The sequence below is a fragment of the Amblyomma americanum genome, chromosome 1 (genome assembly GCF_052857255.1).
Source record: "Amblyomma americanum isolate KBUSLIRL-KWMA chromosome 1, ASM5285725v1, whole genome shotgun sequence".
In the NCBI taxonomy this organism is placed as follows: domain Eukaryota; kingdom Metazoa; phylum Arthropoda; class Arachnida; order Ixodida; family Ixodidae; genus Amblyomma; species Amblyomma americanum.
In genome coordinates this window covers 433516637-433538713 of record NC_135497.1, presented here as the reverse complement: position 1 = coordinate 433538713, position 22077 = coordinate 433516637, and the positions used below count along the sequence as shown (strand labels likewise).

At 46.9% G+C, this 22077-nt stretch overlaps 1 long non-coding RNA gene across 5 annotated transcripts in view; it reads left to right on the top strand.

Annotated features, from left to right (window-relative positions):
- The window catches only part of LOC144115892 (uncharacterized), a 256236-nt gene that overhangs the window by 167611 nt on the left and 66548 nt on the right, over window positions 1-22077 (top strand). For 3 of the 5 annotated variants that reach the window (XR_013311599.1, XR_013311593.1, XR_013311594.1), the window contains one exon: window positions 4255-4354. The exons of the other annotated variants lie outside the window; for them this stretch is intronic. This is a non-coding gene — a long non-coding RNA (uncharacterized LOC144115892). Of the gene's footprint in view, window positions 1-4254; window positions 4355-22077 lie in introns of those variants that run through there. 5 annotated transcript variants of the gene reach the window in all.

The window sequence follows — 22077 nt, the reverse complement described above, 5'->3', positions numbered from 1 at the left end:
ACGTCAGGACTTTGAATCGAGTATTTGGATCACGAGTTTGGATCAAGCATTAGGAGATAATAAAATTCAATTACCTCAGTCCTAAATTGGTTCTGGCTGCCATACATACATTAATGTGCCAAGAAAGAGCCAGAGAGTGTACCAAGAACACTAATTATATTCTAATTAGCATGAGTGGGTAAAAGTGAGATTTATGAATCCGTCACTCCAATCCAAATACCCCACATATTGCACTCAACCATCTCCAGTTTGAGATAAAAATTTATTCAAGCTATTGCCAGCGTGTGTTATCTAAGCTAAAATAATTTTGCCAAAAAAAGTTTGTGAGGTGATGTCAGTTAGAACATTTCTGAAAGGCGTGAAACCAGGCACTGCTCAATAATGATCAAAAATCCAAATTTTTAGGAAACACTGCACAAAATTTTTAATGACATTTGCACATATTCTGGTTTTCGATATAATTCAGATCTTGTATTTTTGGACGGTATAAGTTGTTTTAAGGTTAAATAAAATTAAAAAATTTACTGTTTTGACATTAAAAAAATATCAACATCTTCTGAGAATGGCCTTCTTGCCTACCTAGATTTCTATTACCAATAAAAGATGTTACAGCTGATGAAACTGAATGTGTAAGTGAATTAAAATACTGAAGTTGGAGAAAAGTGTGTTCCGGAGCATAAGTAAACACTTTTTTTATTTCACCCTGAGGTAGTTCAAGTCAAAATATAGATGATGGCGGGTTTAGTAGAACAATTTATTGGCTTTAATTTCTGAAGTTTTAATTGAGGTGGTTTTTGTTCAAAGCGAGAAAAAGTTTTTTAGTCGAGCTCTCGTGCTGCAAGTTGCGTCATCTCTTAACTCTTCATCTAGTTACACAGCACCTGTCATGACACATTTATGGCCACATAACCACTTCAGTTTACCCTCACTCACGTTAGTGCATGTTCAGGGCTGGAGCGAAGGCAGGTATCGCATGACATTTAGCAGGTGGTTTGCGAGTTCGTTTTCGCTTTTGAAGTTCAAACGAACCCGCTATGGCATGAGGCAGCCATGGGCAGCAGAACTATGGCTTTCAGTGTGCTGTCTCGCTAGAGCCACAAGGAAGGAACGACCACCTGGAACTGTCTTAACACCAGTCCTTTTAATGTCCGAATGAGATCACGGAAAGCATGTGCCCTGAAGCGCACATGACAGTACGAAGTCCTCACCACGGCTTCTGGTAACGCGAGACACGCTGGCGCTGGCACGGTCCGATCGAGTGGAGCAGCCTTGCTTTCGAGAGGTGAAACATACTGCGACTGCAGCACCGGCATGCAGTCGCCCCCTCCTTGAATTCTGTACACTCTTTTTCTTGCATAGCAGGCAACGCTGCTAAAGCTAGCACGCCTTTTTGCAAATGTCAAATCCGTGCCCAAAATGTAGTTCACCATACAAGCACAGTGACCACATGCATATTTCGTGCTGCAAATATCAATTACCGTGAGTGACTGCCTCCTGCCCTTCGTTTTATCTCTTGCCACATTTCTGTCCTGCGGCTCATCGAGACTTCGAGAAGTAAAAATGACATGTGGTGATACAATATGCATCTCATAGGGCGAATGGCATATACACCATCCGTGCTTAAAAAATAGTCCTCACTCATTGAAAATTATATCCAGAGGTACTGAACACTAAGCGCCTCACAGCTTTGAGCATGGTTTTCATTGATCCTAGTTCATTTTATACCCTTTTGTTTTCATTCAAACACTCAGTGAGGCTTTGAGAAGAACCGATAATATGTGGTGGAGTAAAATTGTTTTGCGAACACACTACATCCGCAGCTTTGCCTGTTATGTCTGTCATGTCTCTGACAAGTGGCATAAACACACTGAATAACAATCTCACTGGTGCAAGTGCCACCCCGCAGCACAAAAGAAATCTTTTCCTATGATTATCTGTTCATCTACACAATGTGCTGAGGGCGGTGCTGTGCTCTGTGATGAAGAGGCGCAAAGAGACGACGCAGCTCGCGGCGGACGAGCTCTACTTCAAAAATTTTATTCTCGCCTTAAACAAAAATCGCCTCGATTAAAACTTCATAAATGAAACGCAATAAACTGTTCTACTAAAGCTGCCATCGCTGGTAGTTATTTTATTTGGACCACCTCAGAGTGAAATGGACGAGTTTTTATGGTCCCAAACGTACTTTTCTGCAAATTCAGCATTTTTTTTCACTTCGACTCATTCAGTTGCATGAGCTGTAACATTTTTTATGGGTAATAGACATCTAGGGAAGCAAGATGGCTATTTCTTAATTTCCAAAAAGGAGTTATTTTTGTGTCATAGTGGAATTTTTACATTTTTTTTTAAATTAAAAAAAATAATTATACCATTCAAAAATACAAGATATGAATCAAATCAAAAGCCAGAGTCTGCAAATCTCATTAAAACATTTGTCGTGTATCTTCTAAAAATCTGGATGTTTGGTCGATATTAGAGCGATGCTGGTTAAACACGTTTTCTAATTCTTCAAACTGCGCTCACCTCATGATTAAATTTTTTTGCCATCTGGCTGAGATTTCACACATTGCAAAAATTTTACATGAATTTTTTTGAACAAATCGGATATGGTTGAGATTAACTCTGGGATGTTTGGCTTGGAATGACCCATCATTGACAGAGTCGAGGGATGATGTTTTGGGTGAACTGTGACTTCTTTCGCACTTGGCTTTCCTGATTGTGACCAATGTTCCCACGGTGCTCCTTTCTCTTGATGTTGTTATTTGCGTTTGAATTTTATTTCTGCTTAGTCATAATTCCAGTCATAAATTTTTTTCCCCAAAAAACCCTGCGTTTCTGGTTAACCAAAGCTTTGGCACTAGTACTCTAAAGTCATCACTGTAAAGAGGTTCATAGTACCTTGGTTGTGACAGTGACCAGTGCGACTGACTACAAGTGCCAGAGAGAATAATAATATTGCAGTCAAAGTTACAAAAAATAAAAAGTGAGAGCAGCAGTAGCTTTGTATAGCCTGCCCTCATTGAGTGCACCTACCCTATCACATTTGCTAACCACACCCCCCCCCCCTTGGCTGCATATAGCTTAGGCCCACGTGCTTTGTACTAACATTGGACAGTAGGTCAGTGCAGGCATTATCAACTGAAGGCCTTAACCCTCGTTGAGGTGGAGTCCCAAGTGTGGGCTCACTGAGCAAGAAAGTGCCCTACAAAAAATTCATCATAATGCTGATTTTTGTGTGGTGTACAAAACTGAAGTAACGCAGCACTGCAACATCAAAGTAAACTAGGTACATGGTGGCACTAAGACGGGGTAAAACCCCTTGTGCAGTCATTTCACTGCTGATGGCGGCTCACCCATATGCAGATGTTCTTTAGTATGGCAAGCGCACCAAAAGAAGGCCGCTGATTGCCATTTGATGCTGATTTATCATGTGATCTGGCTCATCACTACCTCCTTTTTTTGCAGCCTTAGTTGGATATAACCCGAGAATGAGGTGGCAAATCCCCGTTAAAGAATGCCCTCCAACCAATGGCTTCGATTGATTCTCACAATGTTCTGGTTAATCTCCTTAGACCTGCTAGTGTGACATCGCCATGGGGCGACAGATGAAGCGGGATAAACCAGGGCTTAAATCAGGCTAACCACGACATCAGAAGAAGCGGTCAGTGCCATTGGTTGAAGGGCCTTTTTTGAGAGGCATCTGCTGCTTTGTTCTTGAGTTGTTTCTGACAGTAGCATGCTCTGATGGAATTCATGTCACTTTTGCGCCTTCATGGCACACATGCTAACGCACCATATTATATTTGCAATGCAGGAAGCCGCCATTTCGCTGTCATCTAAAATGATTAAATTAAATTCTATGTAGCTATTGCAAGGAGGTTATGGTATATAAAGGCATCGGAAAATGCTCTTCTCGAGGCAGTGCCATTGCTGCATTATATAGCCCTAGTTAAGTTATTGGTGCACTTCTAGTAGCCATGTTGTGTCACATGGACCTATCTGCCTTACTTTTTCAGGAAACAAGGAATTGTGAGAACTAAATTTTTTTGCACCGGTTTATTTCTTTCTTGCTTTCGTGTAAACACTTGAGCACAGATTGTTTCATGAATTTTGTAACTGAAAAATTTCACTTCATTTAAGTTTACTGTATTACAAAATCTCTTGAGCTTCTATGCCTCTTTGTGTTGTCTAAGTGCGTGTGTGTTTAAGTGCGTGTGTGTATTAAGTGCGTGAGTATTTTTATCTGCTGCACAGGTCTCTCCTGCTGTGTGGTCCTCCAGGATAAGAAATCGGTGGACTTGTGAGCAGTTTGGCTGTAACCTTATTTAAAATAAAGGCCATTTAGGTATGTTTCCTTTTCAGTTGTGAAAAATCTTGTTCTGTTATTGCACTGTGCCTAAACCAAAACACACAACTACTACACATTATACATGCCTGCTTCTTGTGTACACATCGCACCACTCCTCTTCATGATTAGAAGGCCAGCCATTGCATTCTGGAGAGAAATATTAATCCATAGCAGCATAGCTTTATGCTGCGGTGTCAGTAAGTTATGCTGTCTGGAATAAAACATATTCTCAAAAAATGTATCAACGCTCCTAGCCAGCCTAACGTTGCACTGGTATTGATTGCATAAATTTATGCTGCCGTGGGAGTAGGAGTTAACCCCTTTGGACTAAAATATAGTCTTCCTGAAAAGGTGCAACTATAATCTTGGGCAGCATATACTTACACTGCCCTTCAAGGTGTAACTTTATGCTAGAGAGAGTAACGTTTACACTGTGGTAGACTAAAACATAGTCTTCCTGAAAAGGTGCAACTATAATCTTGAACAGCATATACATACACTGCCTTTCAAGGTGTAACTTTATGCTAGAGAGAGTAACGTTTACACTGTTGTAGACTAAAACATAGTCTTCCTGAAAAGGTGCAACTATAGTCTTCGGCAGCATAAACTTGCACTGCCTTTCAAAGTGTAACTTTATGCTAGAGAGAGTATAACATTTACACTGTCGTAGACTAAAACATAGTCTTCCTGAAGAGGTGCAACTATAGTCTTCGGCAGCATAAACTTACACTGCCTTTCAAGGTGTAACTTTATGCTAGAGAGAGTGTAACGTTTACACTGTCGTAGTCTAAAACATAGTCTTCCTGAAAAGGCGCAACTATAGTCTTTGGCAGCGTAAACTTGCACTGCCTTTCAAGGTATAACTTTACACTAGAGAGAGTGTAACGTTTTATACTGTTTGTCCTGGACTAAACCTTTAGTCTGGAGCCAATAGCGTAATATTACCCTCCTAAAGGTGTTAGCTCAGCGACAAGTGGTTTACCGCCCAAAAAGACTAAAATCGCACTCTTTTTTTTAGAGTGTTGCGTTGGTAATCTTGGCTGTAAGACGGGAAATGGTCTCGCCGTTGCCCCGTCGCTTGTCTATAATCATGCCAAGCACCCGAATTTTGTCGACCTCAGGGATCACTTGACCGTTCCTTGTGACGATCTTGATGGCCTCGTAATCCCTCGGTTGGCTTTTGTTACGTCTGACGTACTTTGGTGGTAACACCAGGAGTTCTGACTTGGCCGGTGAGCAGATCAATCCGGATCCGTTTAGCTGGTCTTCGATCGCGTCGACGGCTTCTTGCAGGGTGGTCTCAATGTGACCATCGCTGCCTCCCGGAACCCACAGCGTGATGTCATCGGCATAGATAGTGTGCCGGACCCCCTCAACTCGAGAGAGTCGCTCGGCCACCCCGATCCTAACGAGGTTGAATAACAACGGGGAGATGACCGAGCCCTGGGGGGTCCCGACACTGCCGAGCCTTTTCGCTTGGATCCGTAGATCTCCGGCGTAGAGCTCGGTAGTCCGCCCCGTCAGAAAGTTCCTGATGTAATTGTACGTTCTTGTGCCCATGTTGAGTGTGGACACCTGGGCTAGGATCGCAGAGTGTTTCACTTTGTCGAAGGCGCTCTGCAGGTACAGCCCTAGGATAGCCTTGTTATCTTTCGTTCGGGTATCAGCGTCAATGATATCGTTTTTAAAGAGAATCATCGCATCTTGGGTGCTGAGGGAACGGCGAAACCCGATGATCGTGGTGGGATAAAGTCCCGACTCCTCCAGGTAATCCTGCCACCTACACATGAGGACGTGCTCCAACACCTTGCCCACGCAGGACGTGAGCGAGATGGGCCGGAGGTTGTCCGTGTTCGGTGGCCTGCCTGGTTTGGGAATATGGATTGTTTTGGCAGTCTTCCACTGCTGGGGCAGTGATCCCGCCCTCCAGCACTTATTGTAATAACCGGTGAGGTTCTCAATCGCCACATCGCTGAGGTTCTTAAGTGCTCTGTTCGAGATGTTATCTGGGCCGACCACTGACCCGCTGTTTAGTTGGTGCAGGGCCGCTCGAACCTCCTCGACGCTGATGTCGCGGTTCAGCTTCTCGTTAGCTTGACCGCTGTACTCGGGATGGCTATCCGTGGGTGCAATTGGGAGGTACTTGCTGTCTATACGTCTGATTACTTCGGGTTCCCCGTATTCTTTGACTGATCTGTAAATGCTCTTTGCGAGGCGGTCGCGTTGGTGGGATTTTGTTTTAGTCTCGTCGAGCAGATGGCGCAATAAGTTCCAGGTCCTACCGCAATGCATTTGGCCGTCTGCGGCGCTACAGATTTCGTTCCACTGTTGCGTGCAGAGCACCCGACAATGGGCTTCGATGGCGCGATTCAGCTCCGCCACCTTCTTCCTGAGGCGCAGGTGGAGTCGTTGGCGAAAATAATGAAGCGCCGACCAAAAGGTGTTGTCAAGATGGAAGGACCTACACATGAGGACAACACCTTTTGGTCGGCGCTTCATTATTTTCGCCAAAGTATTCACCCGACCAGACGAGATTTCGTCGAACCTTAGATTTTTCAGGTGGAGTCGTTGCTTCTTCCATCTATTTAGGATAGAGTGCTTTGCCGCGATTAAATGCGCCAGGCGGCTGTCAACCTTGTCAACCTTTTCATCCGTTTCTATGACCTTGGTCGCCTCCTTGATCTTCCCCGCGATATGGGCTGACCATTCTGCTATGTTCTCGATTTCCTCCACCTCCGTTGGTAATAGGCTACGGAAGGCATCCCAATTCGCAAAATTATGTTTTCTGGTGTCCTGCGAGGCCTTGATCTCCTCTGGTATGATGACCTCTACGATGTAGTGCTCGCTACCGAGCTCACACCCCGTGTTGTGCCAGGCGATACTGCCCTTCTCGTCGTACTTCACAAACGTGATGTCCGGCGTCGTGTCTCTGGACACAGAGTTCCCAATCCTCGTAGGATCAGTCGGGTCCGTGATGAGGGTGAAGCCCAGGTCTATTGTGTCTTGGAACAGGTCGCGCCCCTTGGCCAATTGCTTATATCCCCATGCCGGGTGCGCCGCGTTGAAGTCCCCGCAGGCGACGAGCCTGTGATTCCCCGCCACTGTGCTTGCTATGTGAAGGAGCGTCTTGAATTTCTGTTTCTTGTGTAAAGGGATGCTGTAGACGTTGAGCAGAAAAGTGCTGTTCTTTTGTTTCTTGGCCATAACGACCTCTATGAGAGTGTATTCAATTTTACTGTTTGCAACTCATGCTCAATGAAGGTGAGTCCCTTGCGAACCATTGTGCACATCCATCTACCACCGGTGACTTTCGGATACTTGGCGTATACCCGATAACCAGGTAGCGATACCGCATCAGTGCGAGTCTCTTGTATAAGGATGATGTCGGGCTTGCGCGCTACTTGTGTTATGTGTTGCTGCAAGACTGCCTTCTTACTAGCGAAACCGTTACAGTTCCAGTGCCAGGTCACGAGACCCTTCACTGTTGTTGTAGTTGGTGCTGCTGCTGAAGCGGCCATGATTGTTGCGGATTGTACTGCTGCGTTATTTGCTGTATTGCGTTCGTTAACTGCTGACACGTCAGCTCAATGGCGGCGAACTTGTCGTTAATCATCTTGGTGAAGGTTGTTTTAATATAATCGTCGAGCCCGTCGAGATGTTCCTCGATGTGGTCAACCTTATCTTTCAGGTTGTCCACCCGGTCATTAAGCTTCCGCTCCTTCGGGTTCTCGATTGCCCGTCTCTTGGGTGCCGGTTCCTTCTCGGCGGCTGTTGGTGGTACAGCACTGTGATTACCCGGTGTGATGTCACATAATACTGACTGGGGTGTTTCGTTGCTGGTGAAATGAGTAGTCAGAAGGCTCTTGATTGTCGCGATCTCGTTTGCCATCTTGCTAATAGTGGCCTCGTGCCTACTCACTTTCATCATGAGCTCGTTGTTTTCGCGCCGGAGGGCCTCGTTGGCTCTCTTCAACAACTCATCACCTCGTCTTCCCTCGACTTGCTGTTGTTGCCGTCGGCGTTCTTGATGGTGCTAACGGTCTTACAGGTTGCGGTGCTATTAGAGGTGGTGGTGGTGGTGGTGGTGGTACCCCCCTGTGCTTTCTTGGCATCGTGCCTTGCTGCATCGGCCCAGCTCACGCGATCACATGACTGTGATCGCTTAAGGCTAACGCTACGCTGTCTATTCTTGCTGACCCTGCTCTTTGAGACGGACGCGTGGCCACCAGCTGGGCTGGCAGGTGTTACAGGTCTTGACATCAGCGATGGAAATTCCTCAGCTCTGAGAGAAGCTAGTTGTGGCTGCTGCGCTTGTAGTTCGGCCATCTTGCGCTCCCATTGCCTCTTTTTAACTACGTATGGGGTCTTGTACCTATTCTTGCAAACCTTGGCACCGGTCAGATGTTGCCCTCCGCACAATTTGCAAATGGGGGTGCATCTATGATCTTTTTTGGGGTCAGCGGCCCCGCAAGCGAAGCAAGCTTTCACGTGGGGGCTTGGACAAACATCGCAGTGGTGCCCCACCGTTCCGCACTGCTTACATACTTCGAATTGTTTTCAATATAGGCTGCACCTGGTAAGAACGGGACCATAGCACACGTAATTCGGGACCTTCAGGCCCCTGAAAGCCACTATGACTGTGGTCGAGCTTCCAATCCTCTTCGCGCCAAGTGCCAAGGGATTTCTCGAGGTGACAATGTTCCGGTCGATTGTGGCCGGGGAGTCCTCTATTGGGATACCTCTAATAACGCCTTTAACGGTGCCGTATGCCGCGGTTTGATATGCGCCAACCACGTGTTCTGTGCCACCAATGCAGATCGATTTTATCTCAGCGTAACGTGAAGCACGTGTATCATCGGGGGTACTCACCACCATAATGTTTTGTTGTAAGCTGGGGCAGAAAGTATCCGCTGCCCCGTCGTCCCTTGAAACGTTCGCCGCCGTCATGATGGCCGATGCCAAGGTGGCAATCTGAGGCCTCGCGATGTTAAGGCCTCCCCGAGGCCGCATTATCACCTTGGTCTCCTCTCGTGGTAGGGCGTCCGGCATCCTTGCTGCCCTCGTCATCGAAGCTTTCACGTTCCTGGCAAAGTTCTTCATCGTAGGTGTTGACTGACGAGCGGCAAACCCTTCGCCGGCCAAGGTCTTTATACGCCGGCCAACGTGCGACCAGTCGGCACCGTTGTTGAATTCCTCTGAAGAAATTTCTTCCCCTTCTACCTCAACACACATCTGGCTAACGCCGGAAATCGCCGGGTACAGAACAATGGACGTCGCCATCTCGGTTTGTACAGCCGCCGCCTGAGACGATAGCCTTCCCACGCCAAGGTTAGGCCTCGCTATGGGCAGTTCCAAGCTCTTCGTTTAGGCTTAGAGCCGACCTCCACAGAATATCCCGGAAAATTGGCGAAACTTCGTACCTTGTGAAAGCCGCCGGTACTGGTTGATAACCCGCACCTTCACGGATACAATGGTAATAGTTATACCGCAGTAACAAATAATTAACACTGCAAAATTGATCATAAAAGCCGGAGCCAATGTCTCCGTTTCGCTGGCATGCCTTCTTCACCTTCGTCCCCCTTAACAAGCATCTCTCAAAATTGAGCAATTGGTGCGCCACATGAAAAATGAGCATTAATTTCTCTTAAATAGTTTTTGTGTCTATATTTCAGGCGCACTTCAAATTACTTTTTCACATATTCGTTCAAAGACAATTAATAGTCGTGGAGTACAGATGCCCCGGCCTTACAGTCACGCAGGACATTTCATGGTCTAAACTCATCGATCGCATTTATGAAGCGTTCAAAAGTCTAGGATGCTTGCGTGCAGCTTGAGTATGTTGCTCCATTAGATGCAGTTGCTTACATACAGAACTCTGATCCGCACAATCATGGAAAAAGGATGTGTCGTTTGGAATCCCCACAAGCTTTTCGGATGTAAAAAAAATTCGATTCATTTAAAAAAGAGTGGTTTATGTTTCATATTTCGCCGACATGATGGGTACTTTTTGCTGTCTTCCCATTTGTCTTACCATGGCCTCAAACTACTTTCCTTACGTTGTCGCACTGAACATTTGTAGTTCTTGCACATGCTCTTTAACTCTTCGTAATGTGATTCACTTGGCGACTAGATATAAACTTCACTACTATCGCAATTAAGAACCTATCACGAACTAAAAATTTCACTTTCCAATCGTCGTACTGACTAGATCAAATGCAGTCATTTTAAGATGAAAGCCTTTATTGGCTCATACTCACGGTGACCGTCCGTCCGTTCACGTGACTTAGCAGTGTCCGTCCGTAACATCGGCACCTAGGTCACGTATCCTTGTCACGTGATCCAAACCTGCCAACTGAACTGTGAGCAAATTGCCCACTGTGGCGGGTGGTGTAATCAAACGTGGATGATGACAAACGAATTTCGTCTTCCCGCTGTTAAAAGATAACTAATTGCCTCCAACGTATTTTTTTTCTTGCACTGTAGAAATTTGGAGCTGCTTTCCTGCCCGTACTCGTGCTCTGTCTTTGAATGAATATTTACATACTACAATTTGTCGCGAACATGAATTTACTGCGCCGTTTCCTTGTGCTTTCATGTTATCTTATATGCTCCTAACTGTTACGATCTTTTTTGTGCATTTTCTGTCTCGATCGGCCGCAGCCTAATGCAAAGCTGCACTATCTGCAAAAAAAAAAAGTCCCGGTGGCATCCGTGGCGTGGGCTGTCAGCATCCGGCCACGTGACAGTCACGTGTCATCAGGCGACCAGCGTTGCCTGCGTCACCCTGCGCCCGCTGCGATCATTGTGATAGCCCAGGTAGCTACAATGTCCGTTGGTCTTAAGGTAACTGTAAGCCTTAGGCATTAGAGCAAGAGAGGCAGCTAGTATGGCGAGAATTGGCTGTTTTGTGTATTATGCCGCAGAGGGTAAACGCGTGGCAATTTTTTGCTATACGCCCTCAAAGGTTGGTAAACAACAGCAAACAAATGTTTCGCACCAGTCAACTGTTCATAAGCGATATAATGAGCGCCACTGGAGCAGAAGAGACCAGGGGCCGTATTCTATAAAGATCCATTTGTGCATTTTGTATTTCGGGTGCATTTATTGATCTGGCATTGGTCGCTGCTGTTCGGTGACGTTGCTACGAGTCAAGTGTCCGTGGGAAGCGACCGGACTACTGGCTCATTGGCGGCCCCGCCTCGCCAGGCTAACCGCTGCGTGCGGCGAGAGGCGAAAGCTGCTTTCGGCTGCTGTTGCCATCATGTTGGTTTCGACCAAATGAAACGCAAACTGAAGATCCATTTCAAATGGACCCTTAAAAAATACGGCCCCAGGATTCGTTTCTTAAATCAAGGCTAACCGATGCTAGCCGAGCGTCTGACACATCATTTGCGGCGGCATCAAGGCTTCACTGTGCTGGGGAGGGTACGATGCCGGGATTTAACATGCAGACATTGCTGCTGCTATGTGTTGCGCATCTGTTTATAAAGAGTAATTTGATCTTACCTTTTCTACTGACGCGCTTGCAACTACCCTGGTGGACATTTACAGCGTAACAGAAACTACATAATGCACATGCTATGCATCACCTTACGCGGTCTACGTCAAACATACAATTGAGTGCATTGAAACCGGCTTTTACGGGCATGAAAATCAGCATACGTGCTGGTAAGCTGTCTCACTCGAAAGTACAGCGCTGGCTGCGTGCATCAATCGCAATAAACAGGACATCAAAATGTACACGGCTTTAGCCACCGGCTTCGTAAAGAATGAATACGATGCTTGTGGAATATTGAAGCAGAATGCAAATGGTACAGAACATATTTCGTCAAATTTTGCGCCACCATCTATGAGGCGTCCCACAACGTGTCGTAGAGTGCAATTTCTTTTTTTTTTACAAAAATACTGAAGGTGTTCATAATTATCGTCTTCTCTTAGTGTCTTCGCGTCTCTTAGTGTCGTCTTCTCTTTCCTAAATCCGCTGTCTGTTTTGCTCTGGTCCAGAATATGAATACTGATGCTGTCCTTAATTCTTCTCTGATTGCTTTTGAAAAGGCATGAGCTAAGAGATATAAATTTTTGTGGAGCAGAGACAGGTGAGATAGGTGATAACACATCACAGTTTTCTATCACAGGTGCCTGCGTCTACCATTCTTTCATTTTTTACCATTACAAAAAGTGAAAGAAGAAGACGAGCGAGAAACAGGGCGGCTACCTTCACGATTACATAAGTGCAACTAATCGATTATCTTGTTAGCTATATACAACATTTTTTCGCATGTCCAAAAAAGGCTAGATTGATTCTATTCCGGATGACTCATACCTCTTGAATTCATTTTATTTTTCCAATTTTTTTATCTTGATTCAGTCTTCTGACATTTCCTTCCCCGCGCAAATGCTTCATTGGCATTCTACTCTATACCTTGGCCAATCCCCCCCACGTGGGTATGTGCCATATTACTTGAGAAGAAGAAGAAGAAGAAGAAGAAGAAGAAGAAGAACAAGAAGAGGAAGAAGAAGAAGAAGAGCGACCAACAACAACAGATGCTGGAAAGGTGGCGAGCCCCGCAGGGACCTCAGTGTTCCAGGATGCTTCGAGGGAAGCTCCTCCGTCGCCTGCTTTGACAACCTTCTGGTGAGCAACACATGAGAAAGAGACCAACTTGTGCCGAATACTGGGAGAATTTACCTAGGAGCACGTTCTATCGTCACGGGCCGTATTCTGTGGTCTGAGAGCCTTGGAATTGGCACAGCCGATCATTTGGGAAGCAAGTATTCATGGGGACGCGTCGTATCGTTCACTCACCACCAAGGGAGAGCTGAGAATAATGGAGGGTACAAAGTATTTTTGGCGAACGGATCTTTAGGTGCAATACTCTGCCTTGGCTGTTGAGTACGCAACACAGCTCTTGAAAAATTAACAAAATCTCACATGCTTAGCGTGCACCGAAGTCAGCTTGCCGGCTCAAGGCGCGTTCATACTCCGACGTAACGTCCAGGCGCGGCACGGCGACGTTACGCTGGCCGAAGCGACACCCTGTACACTCCAACGGCGCTTGACCGCCTACGTATTCGGCGGATTCGGCGCACCCCGACCACACGGCGGCAACTTGGAGCATGTGTCTATTTCGCGCCGATTGCGTCAGCTTCTACCGGCCCAGCTGGACCGGTTCCGCCTTTCGCCGGGGTAGCGCTGCTTCGCCACCTACGACAGATGGCGCGTCGAACATTCTGCGCATCATCTGCGCATGCGCTTCTGGCGCAGCCGCTGCGCCGCGCCGGGGTCGTTGGAATGTAGAAAAGCTGAATGCGCGCCTGGCGTGGCGTCGCCAGCCTGACGTGACTGACCACCGCCGTCGCGCCCCCGCGCGCCGAGGACGTCCGAGTATAAAGGCGCCTTCAAGTCATTTTCCGACTCTTCCTGTAGTGTAGAATACAGCTTAAATTTGGAGTGGAGCTCCGTCCAAAATCATGATCGCCACGAAAAATTCTTCCGCTACTGTGAGTAATCCGTTATTCAAGTTTTTATAGCTAAACAGAAAGATTATACAAGACGAAATTATAATATCAAGTATTTTGATGCCTTTGCCCTGTTTTATACAGTTGAGCATTCAAATGATGATTTCTTTGGTTTCTATAACCACGGGCTATGGGTTTCTGTCACCAGCTGCTGCTCTTTGAAGCCGTGTCCTACGATAGAGATATGCGGGCGTAACGGCGAGGGAGGAGCCGCTTCGGGCTAATCACCTCAACTCCATAGCAATTCAGCTCCGGATGCCGATGGGCTCGAAGAAATGGATCTTGTGTGAGAAAGACGCTCCCGCGATTTGGTAACGCTTGGGAATTAAAATTCGTCCTCGTCCATAGCACTTAATAATTTTATTTGCAGTCTAGGGACTGCAGACAGCATTAACACAGAAATGTCGCTTGTATTGCATAAAGAAAAATTAAAAGCTTCAGAAATTTTCATGTCTCCCAAAGAAGGAACAACACCCACCTATATATTATTTTTTATGCCATCCTAATGTAGAATATATATGGGTGAGCCCAAAGCAGCAAAGGTCTTGTGGGGCACTGCTTGGCAGAATCTTGCTTACTGCGGCAAAATGGGCACTGAAGTCGAGACTTGGACCAAAACTCGTCTGGTCGGCGACAATCATAATAAAATTTAAAAGGGGGACGCCGATAAAACGTAAAAACGAAACGACGTTCCGGCTCCCGTACGGCGCCCCCCTTTACGCCGCTGCCGTACGCCGTCCCCCTTTTTAAGTTTTAAAATGGGCACTGTTTTTGCCTGACGGTGGAGACTCGCGTCTCGGGTAGCTTCGCTGCTATTGTTGATCTCACCGGCAGCCACAAGCACTAATGAAAAACGTAATGCTTAAAATCATGCTAGGGTGTTCTCAGAGATAATCTGATTTCAGGAATTTCATTAAGAGGCTGTTGGCCGCCAATTACGGCAACAGGTTTATCTTGTATGAACCAGCATGTGGTTGAACTGACACAGAATCTTCCTAAAATGTTCGTTGCAGCGGTTTCAGCACGCTTTACGTGAGCCTGTTAAATCTCCAAATTGTCAACAGTTTAATTCACGGAGTCGGGAGATGCGTCGGGAATGGCAAAATGGAGAAACACCTGCGTATTGATATTCGAGGTAAAACACCTCAGACGTCAACATAATCCGGAGACCTTGACAGTTGTGTGTCTCACAACGAGGCCTGTTGTTTTAGCACGCGAGAATTGTTAGTCGCCAGCTGTGCACTGCAAGAAAGTCGTTTATTGCTAAACCACAAGACGATGGCCCTGTATGCCTTGGGACCTCTCGCAAAGCACTGCCTTCAAGCGTCTTTCACTGCTGCATCAAGAGCCGCAGTCTAATTTCTCCCTATGGCAGGCTGAGAATGGTGGCCGTTGGGTCCAGCTCACCGCCTTCAAGAACCGGCTGGTAGTGGCCGCCTGGAAGCGGGCTCTGTTTATTCGGCTGGAAGCCTCAGCTGGGCGGCAGTTCCACTGGGCCGCCGCTGCTCGGGGAGGGAGCACAGAGGGGACGGTGATGCACACAGGATCGAGGTGCGCATGCGCCGGAGCGACCTGCGCTCCCCTCAGTTCCCGCACCACCGTTCCGGTCGGCTCCCGCACCAGCACGGCCAAGTCACCAGGCGCAGCGCTGCAGAAGCCAGCTCCTGCGCCGCTTCATCTGCGCCATCGCCATCTTCCTCTCGGTGGTGCTTCCTCTGCCGGTGAAAGAAACAAGGTTAGCGATATCCAAGCGCTAACTGCTGAGCTTGCACCTTGTGGCGACCGGTTCACGTAGCGGAGCTGACCGTGAAGAAGCTATGAACACGCGCCGCTTATTGCTCACGGATGGCATGTGCGGATTTCGAGGTGTAAATGTATGATCGACCAATGATAGAGTTTCCGCTATTGTTTGTTGAATGTCAAGCAGTGAGGCGTGGCACTAACAAGAAAAATACGCACGAAAGCTCGACATGTGGTTTTCGACTATGCTGCAATCTATAGCGCACAGAATTTACCTTAGAACCAAATCAGTCATATGACAAGCCATTGCTCTCATCTTTGAGTTTCCCTTTGTCAATGTATTGTTTCTATTGCAGCGCAGTATGTATGCGATTAGAGTTTTTTTCATATACCGCGTGTATCCGGGGGTCACAGTGATACCAGCGTTGCCGGATACCTGTAAATATGCTTATCACGTTGAGTAGTAAAGTTACCAGCTGAACTTCAATAGTAAAATTTTAACTATTACAGAGAGGCATCTGGTTGCATTTAAGAGCTTTGTAGCTGGTGATTAATGATCGCCATTATAGTTTTTGGCAATTACAAGACATGGGTACCCTCGCCGCTGTGGCTCAACAAAGTGCAGGTATTTATCGCACAATTCAAAAACCGCGCGCCTGTGGTGCGGGTAGAGTGGTGTCCGCCAAGCCACACCACTTCGCGGCGCACCATCACGTAGTCTTCTCTGCCTCTGATGGAGTAGCGCGGAGCGGTGAGCACCTCACTACAGGCAGGACAAAGCCTGCGACCTAGCATGTCTACCAGAAAAATTGCAGGAGTAATAGTAGTATTATTCAGGACAGAACAAACTAAACACTTTGTGTCCCGAACCCTTCAAACTTAAATGACTCAAATTGAATTTTTGCCATTCAGTACATCGGCGGCCCTGCACTTTGTTGCGCAGGGCCACCCCCACTCTGTCTGGCCCAAATGTCTATGTACAACCCAGCAGCCGTGTATCGGAGTTGCGGCCGCTGGATTCGGAACAGCCCGTTCTTCCTCCATGTTCTCACCGCAAATATGTCTGATCTATGCAAACAAAAACCGCATTGGACTGCGATGGGACCCCGATTATTATTAGGTACGTTGCTGAAATGAACACCGATTAAACTATTTGGTTGCAGAGGGCAATCTGCGCCGCCAGTGCACCAATGGCTGTGGTATTGCACTTTTGTGCGCTGGGTGTGTATTGCTAACTTAACCTAACCAGGTGTACTAGGCGGCGCGGTCTCGACACTCACTTATCCTTTCAGGAACAGTTCATCTCCTTAAGCCAAATTACTTTCACTGCAAGGCAGATACCTCTTTCAAATGACCTCCAATCTACACTTTCCGACGCCAACTGCAGCCACCTTATCCAGCGAATGGGTTTCTGCTGAAGGAACGAGTACTCAGAGCCTATGACGAGATTTCGGTAGGCAGCTGCATTCTGAAACAGGCAGTTTGTCCCATCTAGCCTCTTCTTGGTGAAGCTGGATTAGCTAGTAGTAGTTGTAGCCCGTATTACCTCTGAATCTATAAATGAGCTTGACTGAAAACGAATAAAGCCACGTATTGTTCAAATCATTTCAAACGTAAGGATGTAGTCTAGGAACGCTTTTCCGTCGTAATATGCACATACCCATTATAGAAAAAGCATGAAAGCGTCTTAGAGTCGCGATCGCCTCTTTCGATACTTTATAAGTCTTGCGATCACTTTTCTAACGAGACTCTTGCGACACTCTTGCATGCGTTAATCTTGCAGTCATAGGGTTGAATCATTAACGAGGCGAGAGGGCCTGGTGCAGATTGAATTACAACGGAAACGCAGTTTCTCAGAAAACGCTCTCTTGCCTCAAAATGCAAACGTGACATAAGGGTGCCAACTCCATGCCTCAAGAAGAAGCTGTCTCTGAAACATATGCGCAGCCTCTGCGAGTGTGCAGTCGCACTCAAGGCCCTTCAGCACCATTCTAAAGTGTGCTTTGACACGTCCAAACGCATTTTCGACAATATGTCTGGCACTCTGCTGCCGGTAGTTAAAGGTCTGTGAGGGGGACCCAGAGGCATCTGGAAGAACAGCTTTATCAGGTGCGTCTGCAAGGGGAAAGCTTGATCACCAAGAATAATTGTGCCAACACTTCCACACCTCCAATGACTTTTGTTTCTTGTCGGAACAGCTCACTAGCCAGAGTAGCTGACAGTCGAGACTTCTGAAACAGTGCCACGTCATTGTTTCTACCAGGGCTCCCAACATTCGTGCTTAGGAACCTGTATGTGTGGTCGACGACAGCAAGTAGAATGACACTGTACCACTCCTTAAAATTGTATTAGTCAACAGCTTCTTGCTTTGGGGGGCACACCTCGATATGGGAGCCATCCATAGCACCGACACCTTGAGAGAAACCACAGACTGCTGTGAACTTACACACGTGCTCGTAAAGCTCAGCTGGTGTTGGGAAATTTATGCACAAATCGTGCTTTCGACTTCCCACAACCACGCTGCAAAATTCGTGAAATATTAAATTATCTGACGCAGTGCTCACGCCAAACAAGTTGGCAGCAGTCCGCTCTTCTGCTGATGTTGCGAGGTGGTACATGCCGATCGCCACGCGTTTCTCCAGCGGAATCGCTTTCCGCATGTTGGTATCTTGCCGGCTCACGCTTCCACAAACAGCCACCATGTAACAGAATGTGCTGCGGTTGATCCGAACGTTTTCTCAGAGTCCGCTGCCCGGAAGGTGCGGAAGCGTGGTCTCGTACTACTAGTCTGGGCGCGGGTACGCCGACAGATTTCGCTCACAGATGGACAGGTGCGCTGCCGCTAACAAAAAGAGTTTCGGCCGCCCCCGGTGTCACTTCTTCGTCTCTTCAAGCATGACAATTTCTACGCTCAGCGCCAGTATCTGCACGCGGAGCGTTGTAGCGCTGCCTGATGCGCCACGAACGCAGCCCAAAATTGAGTGTCACCCTCGTTCACGACATGCCTACTAAGGGCCAACATAGGCTTGACACACAAGACGTCCGCACGATCTTAACTACGCAAACACAAGCACAGCACTCACTGTGAAAGAAATGCCACGAAAATAAACAATGATAGCAGTGAGCAGTGATGCGTCGCATTGAGCTGTGATGGGAAAAAGAGGCTAAAGTAGCCAAAGTAGAACGCGCAGTCGGCTACGAAGTCGACTGTGATCATTGCCTAGAACTTCTTTTTAGATTTCGGCCAATGACAGCCACAAGCACAAAGAAAAAAGTTTTTAAGCAGGCTTTAGTACAAGAACCAACATTTTCCTCTTATGTGTTCCTTTCAACATAGCCCTGCTTAATATTACGCCTCAGTGGGTGACGCTTTACCTTCACTGAGGCGAGTATGATATGATCTGCTTCGTCGCACTAACCGAGATGGCTAAACTGTGTGTAAGCGCGGCGAACTGCAGTTAATTAACTGTAACCGCGGTTAACCGCATTACGGCAGTTAAGCTTAACTACGGTTAGCGCTGCCCGTGTAAAGAGGCTATAAGGCCGCCTCAATGGCAGCGCTTTCAAGTACTGTTGAGGACACGACTGCAGTAAGGTGGACAGACAAGGCAATATTCAAAGACAAAATATGGAACGCCGCTGCGCTAGGTCCGCTGACCTTGTCCACGGTGCCATCAGTGAGAGATTGCGAGCACATTTTGTTTCAAAATGTTCGAGTACGAGCGAATGCATTTCCGCCAATCCAGTGCTTCGCTTGCGCTTAAGCGGCAAATGGTACACGTATTTTAGTCGAGACTCTCAATTGTCGATGGTGGGTTTCACCGCTGGCTTTGTCTCCGAAAGTATAAAGACCTAGCTCATTAGGAGTGTTAAGTCCCAAGGAATCCCGGGACTCAAACCTCTTTCAGAGAAGCTGTAGAAGACCTCGCCCAGCTACCGTGTCTGCGAGGTAACCAAGCTGAATTACTAAAGTTCTTGAAGCCACAAGGCTTAGAAGGTGTTGTTGGTGACTCGTGAAAATCTCGATTATTAGCGGCCGCTTGTGGATATCCAAGGGCTCTCTTTAGGCTCGTTTGGTGCAAAAGCTCCGTGGCTAACTCCTAGCGTAAGGCGGTAAGTAGCCGCGCTTTCTGCCTTTGACGATGATCCTGGCAACCCGAGCGGACTTGGTAACCATGTTCAGCTTCATCTCCAGTCTGACTACGCCCACTGCAAAACAAACTCTTCTAGCGTATATCTCCAGTTAAAGAGACACTGAAATGATTTCGATGGGCATATTCTAGTGCAACAGATCTGCAGACGTGGTCTATGTGTGTAATCGAGTCAAGTTTGAAAGCTCTGTTTGGACTCCATAATATAAAAATAATTTTAAAAAATGGCTGAAGCAGTAGCTCGCAACCGATTAGGGCGACACACCTCACCGCGCGTCCCCTACCCCGGTGACGTCAGTGGGCAGACAGGACGAGCTTAAAGGCTGCCTCTTCTGCCCACGGACGTCACTGGGATCGGGGACGCGCTTTGAGGTGTGTCGCCCTAATCGGTTTTGAGTTAATGCGAGCAGCGGTTTTGCAAAATTATTTCTAAATTATAGTGTCCCGCAGTGCTTTCAAACTTAACTCGAATGCCCTCAGAGACCACCTCTACAGATCTGTTGCACTAGAACATGCCCATTGAAATCATTTCAGGCTCCCTATAACTCTGTCCTGTGTCACATGTGCGGCCACCTAATCCCCACAAACTTAATCATATCTGTCCACCTTACTTTCTGCCAACGCTTGCCTTCTTTTGGAATCCCCTCCGTTACCCTTAACGACCCGCGGTTTCTTGCTCTCTCATTACGTGCCCTTCCCCAGCTCATTTCATTTATTTCGACTAAAATATCATTGACCTATGTTTGTTCCCTGACTCACTCTGCTCTCTTTCTGTCGCGTAACGTTACACCCATCATTTTCCTTTTTCAAAGCTCGCTGCGTTGTTCACAATTTAAGATGAACCCTTTTCGTTAACATCCACGTTTCCGCTTCATAGGTGAGTACTGGTAAGATGCGTCTCTTGTATACTTTTCTGTTCAGGGATATTACCAAAATGTCATTCATTATCTTAGAGAATGTGCCAAATGTGCACCACCCCATTTTTACTTTCTAGTTATTTCACTCTAGTGATCCGGATCTGCGGTCAGTACATGCTCTAAGAGGACGCATTTTCTTACCAGTTGGAGCACCTCGCTACCAATCATAAACTGCTGTTTCCTTCCGAGACTGTTGAGCATTCCTTTGGTTTTCTGCATATTAATTTTAGACCCACCGTTCTGCCCTGCCTGTCTAAATCGTTAATCAATTTTTGGAGTTCATATTCTGAGTGACATAAAAAGGCAATGTCATCAGGGGGTGCATATTTCCAAACCATACCTGGACAGACAAGAGGAGATGACACTTGGAAGTGCGACCACATGACATGGTTTGGGCTAAAAAGCGTAACTACGCTTGGCTACGCTTGGCTACGCTTGGCAGACCTTGCCGACACAACCCGCGCTGCACAGCAGTGGTAGAGCTGCTAGCTAAATCCACTGTGTTCACTTGTTCCGTTCCTCTGATATGTAAGTTAAACTTTTTTAATTGCAATTTTATTTTTTTAATTTCGGGTGAAGATTTGTAGACAAGCTCCTTAACGGGCATTTCAGAGTATCTGTTGGGTGAGAATCAGTATGTAGCTACTTCGGGGGCATAGTGGGCCACATACAGGGTGTCGCAGCATAAATTCGGCCAGGGGTTTAAAATATGCCGAGGCACTCTGAGACGACTCGACCAAATGCATGCTGTTGGCTATTGGATGTAGTAATTCACACTATTGTTGTATCGTACCTATTTGTATTGTAAATCGAGATTAATTAACCAACTTCGCCAGCAGCGAAGACAGGCGAAAAAGTCCAATGAAGAAGTTGTAGAGCGGTCCGCGAAACATCCAGCTGAACAGTTTTAACTTTCCATCTATTACGTATCGGTTTGTTTTCGCTGATGGCAAAAGCCTGCGAAATATTAAAAAAAATACCACGTGACATGCCTGCTTGCGCCACGCTGGCAGTGCTCTCAACCGTTCCTTGCAAGAACGAACAGATCATTTAGACCGATGTGTTTCCGCTTAAAAGGTGGCAGGGCAGCGACGCGGCAGCTGGCTGTGCGATATAGGCGAGCGCTGTGCTTCTCTTGTGGCGCTTAATTGCAACAAGCAGACAAAGTCCTTATCGCTTGCGCTCGCATAAATTGCACAGTCAGAACCTGCGCCCAAACACTGTCACCTTTTTTAGCAGCAGCACACCGGGTTAAATGATATGTTTGTTCCTACAGGGAACGTTTGAGAGCACTGCAATCACGGCGCGCAAGTGGGCATTTCACGCCATATTTTTTTGTATTTCACGGGAATCTGCAGAGAGCGAAAAAAAGCCGATATGTAATAGATGGAAAGTTAGAAGC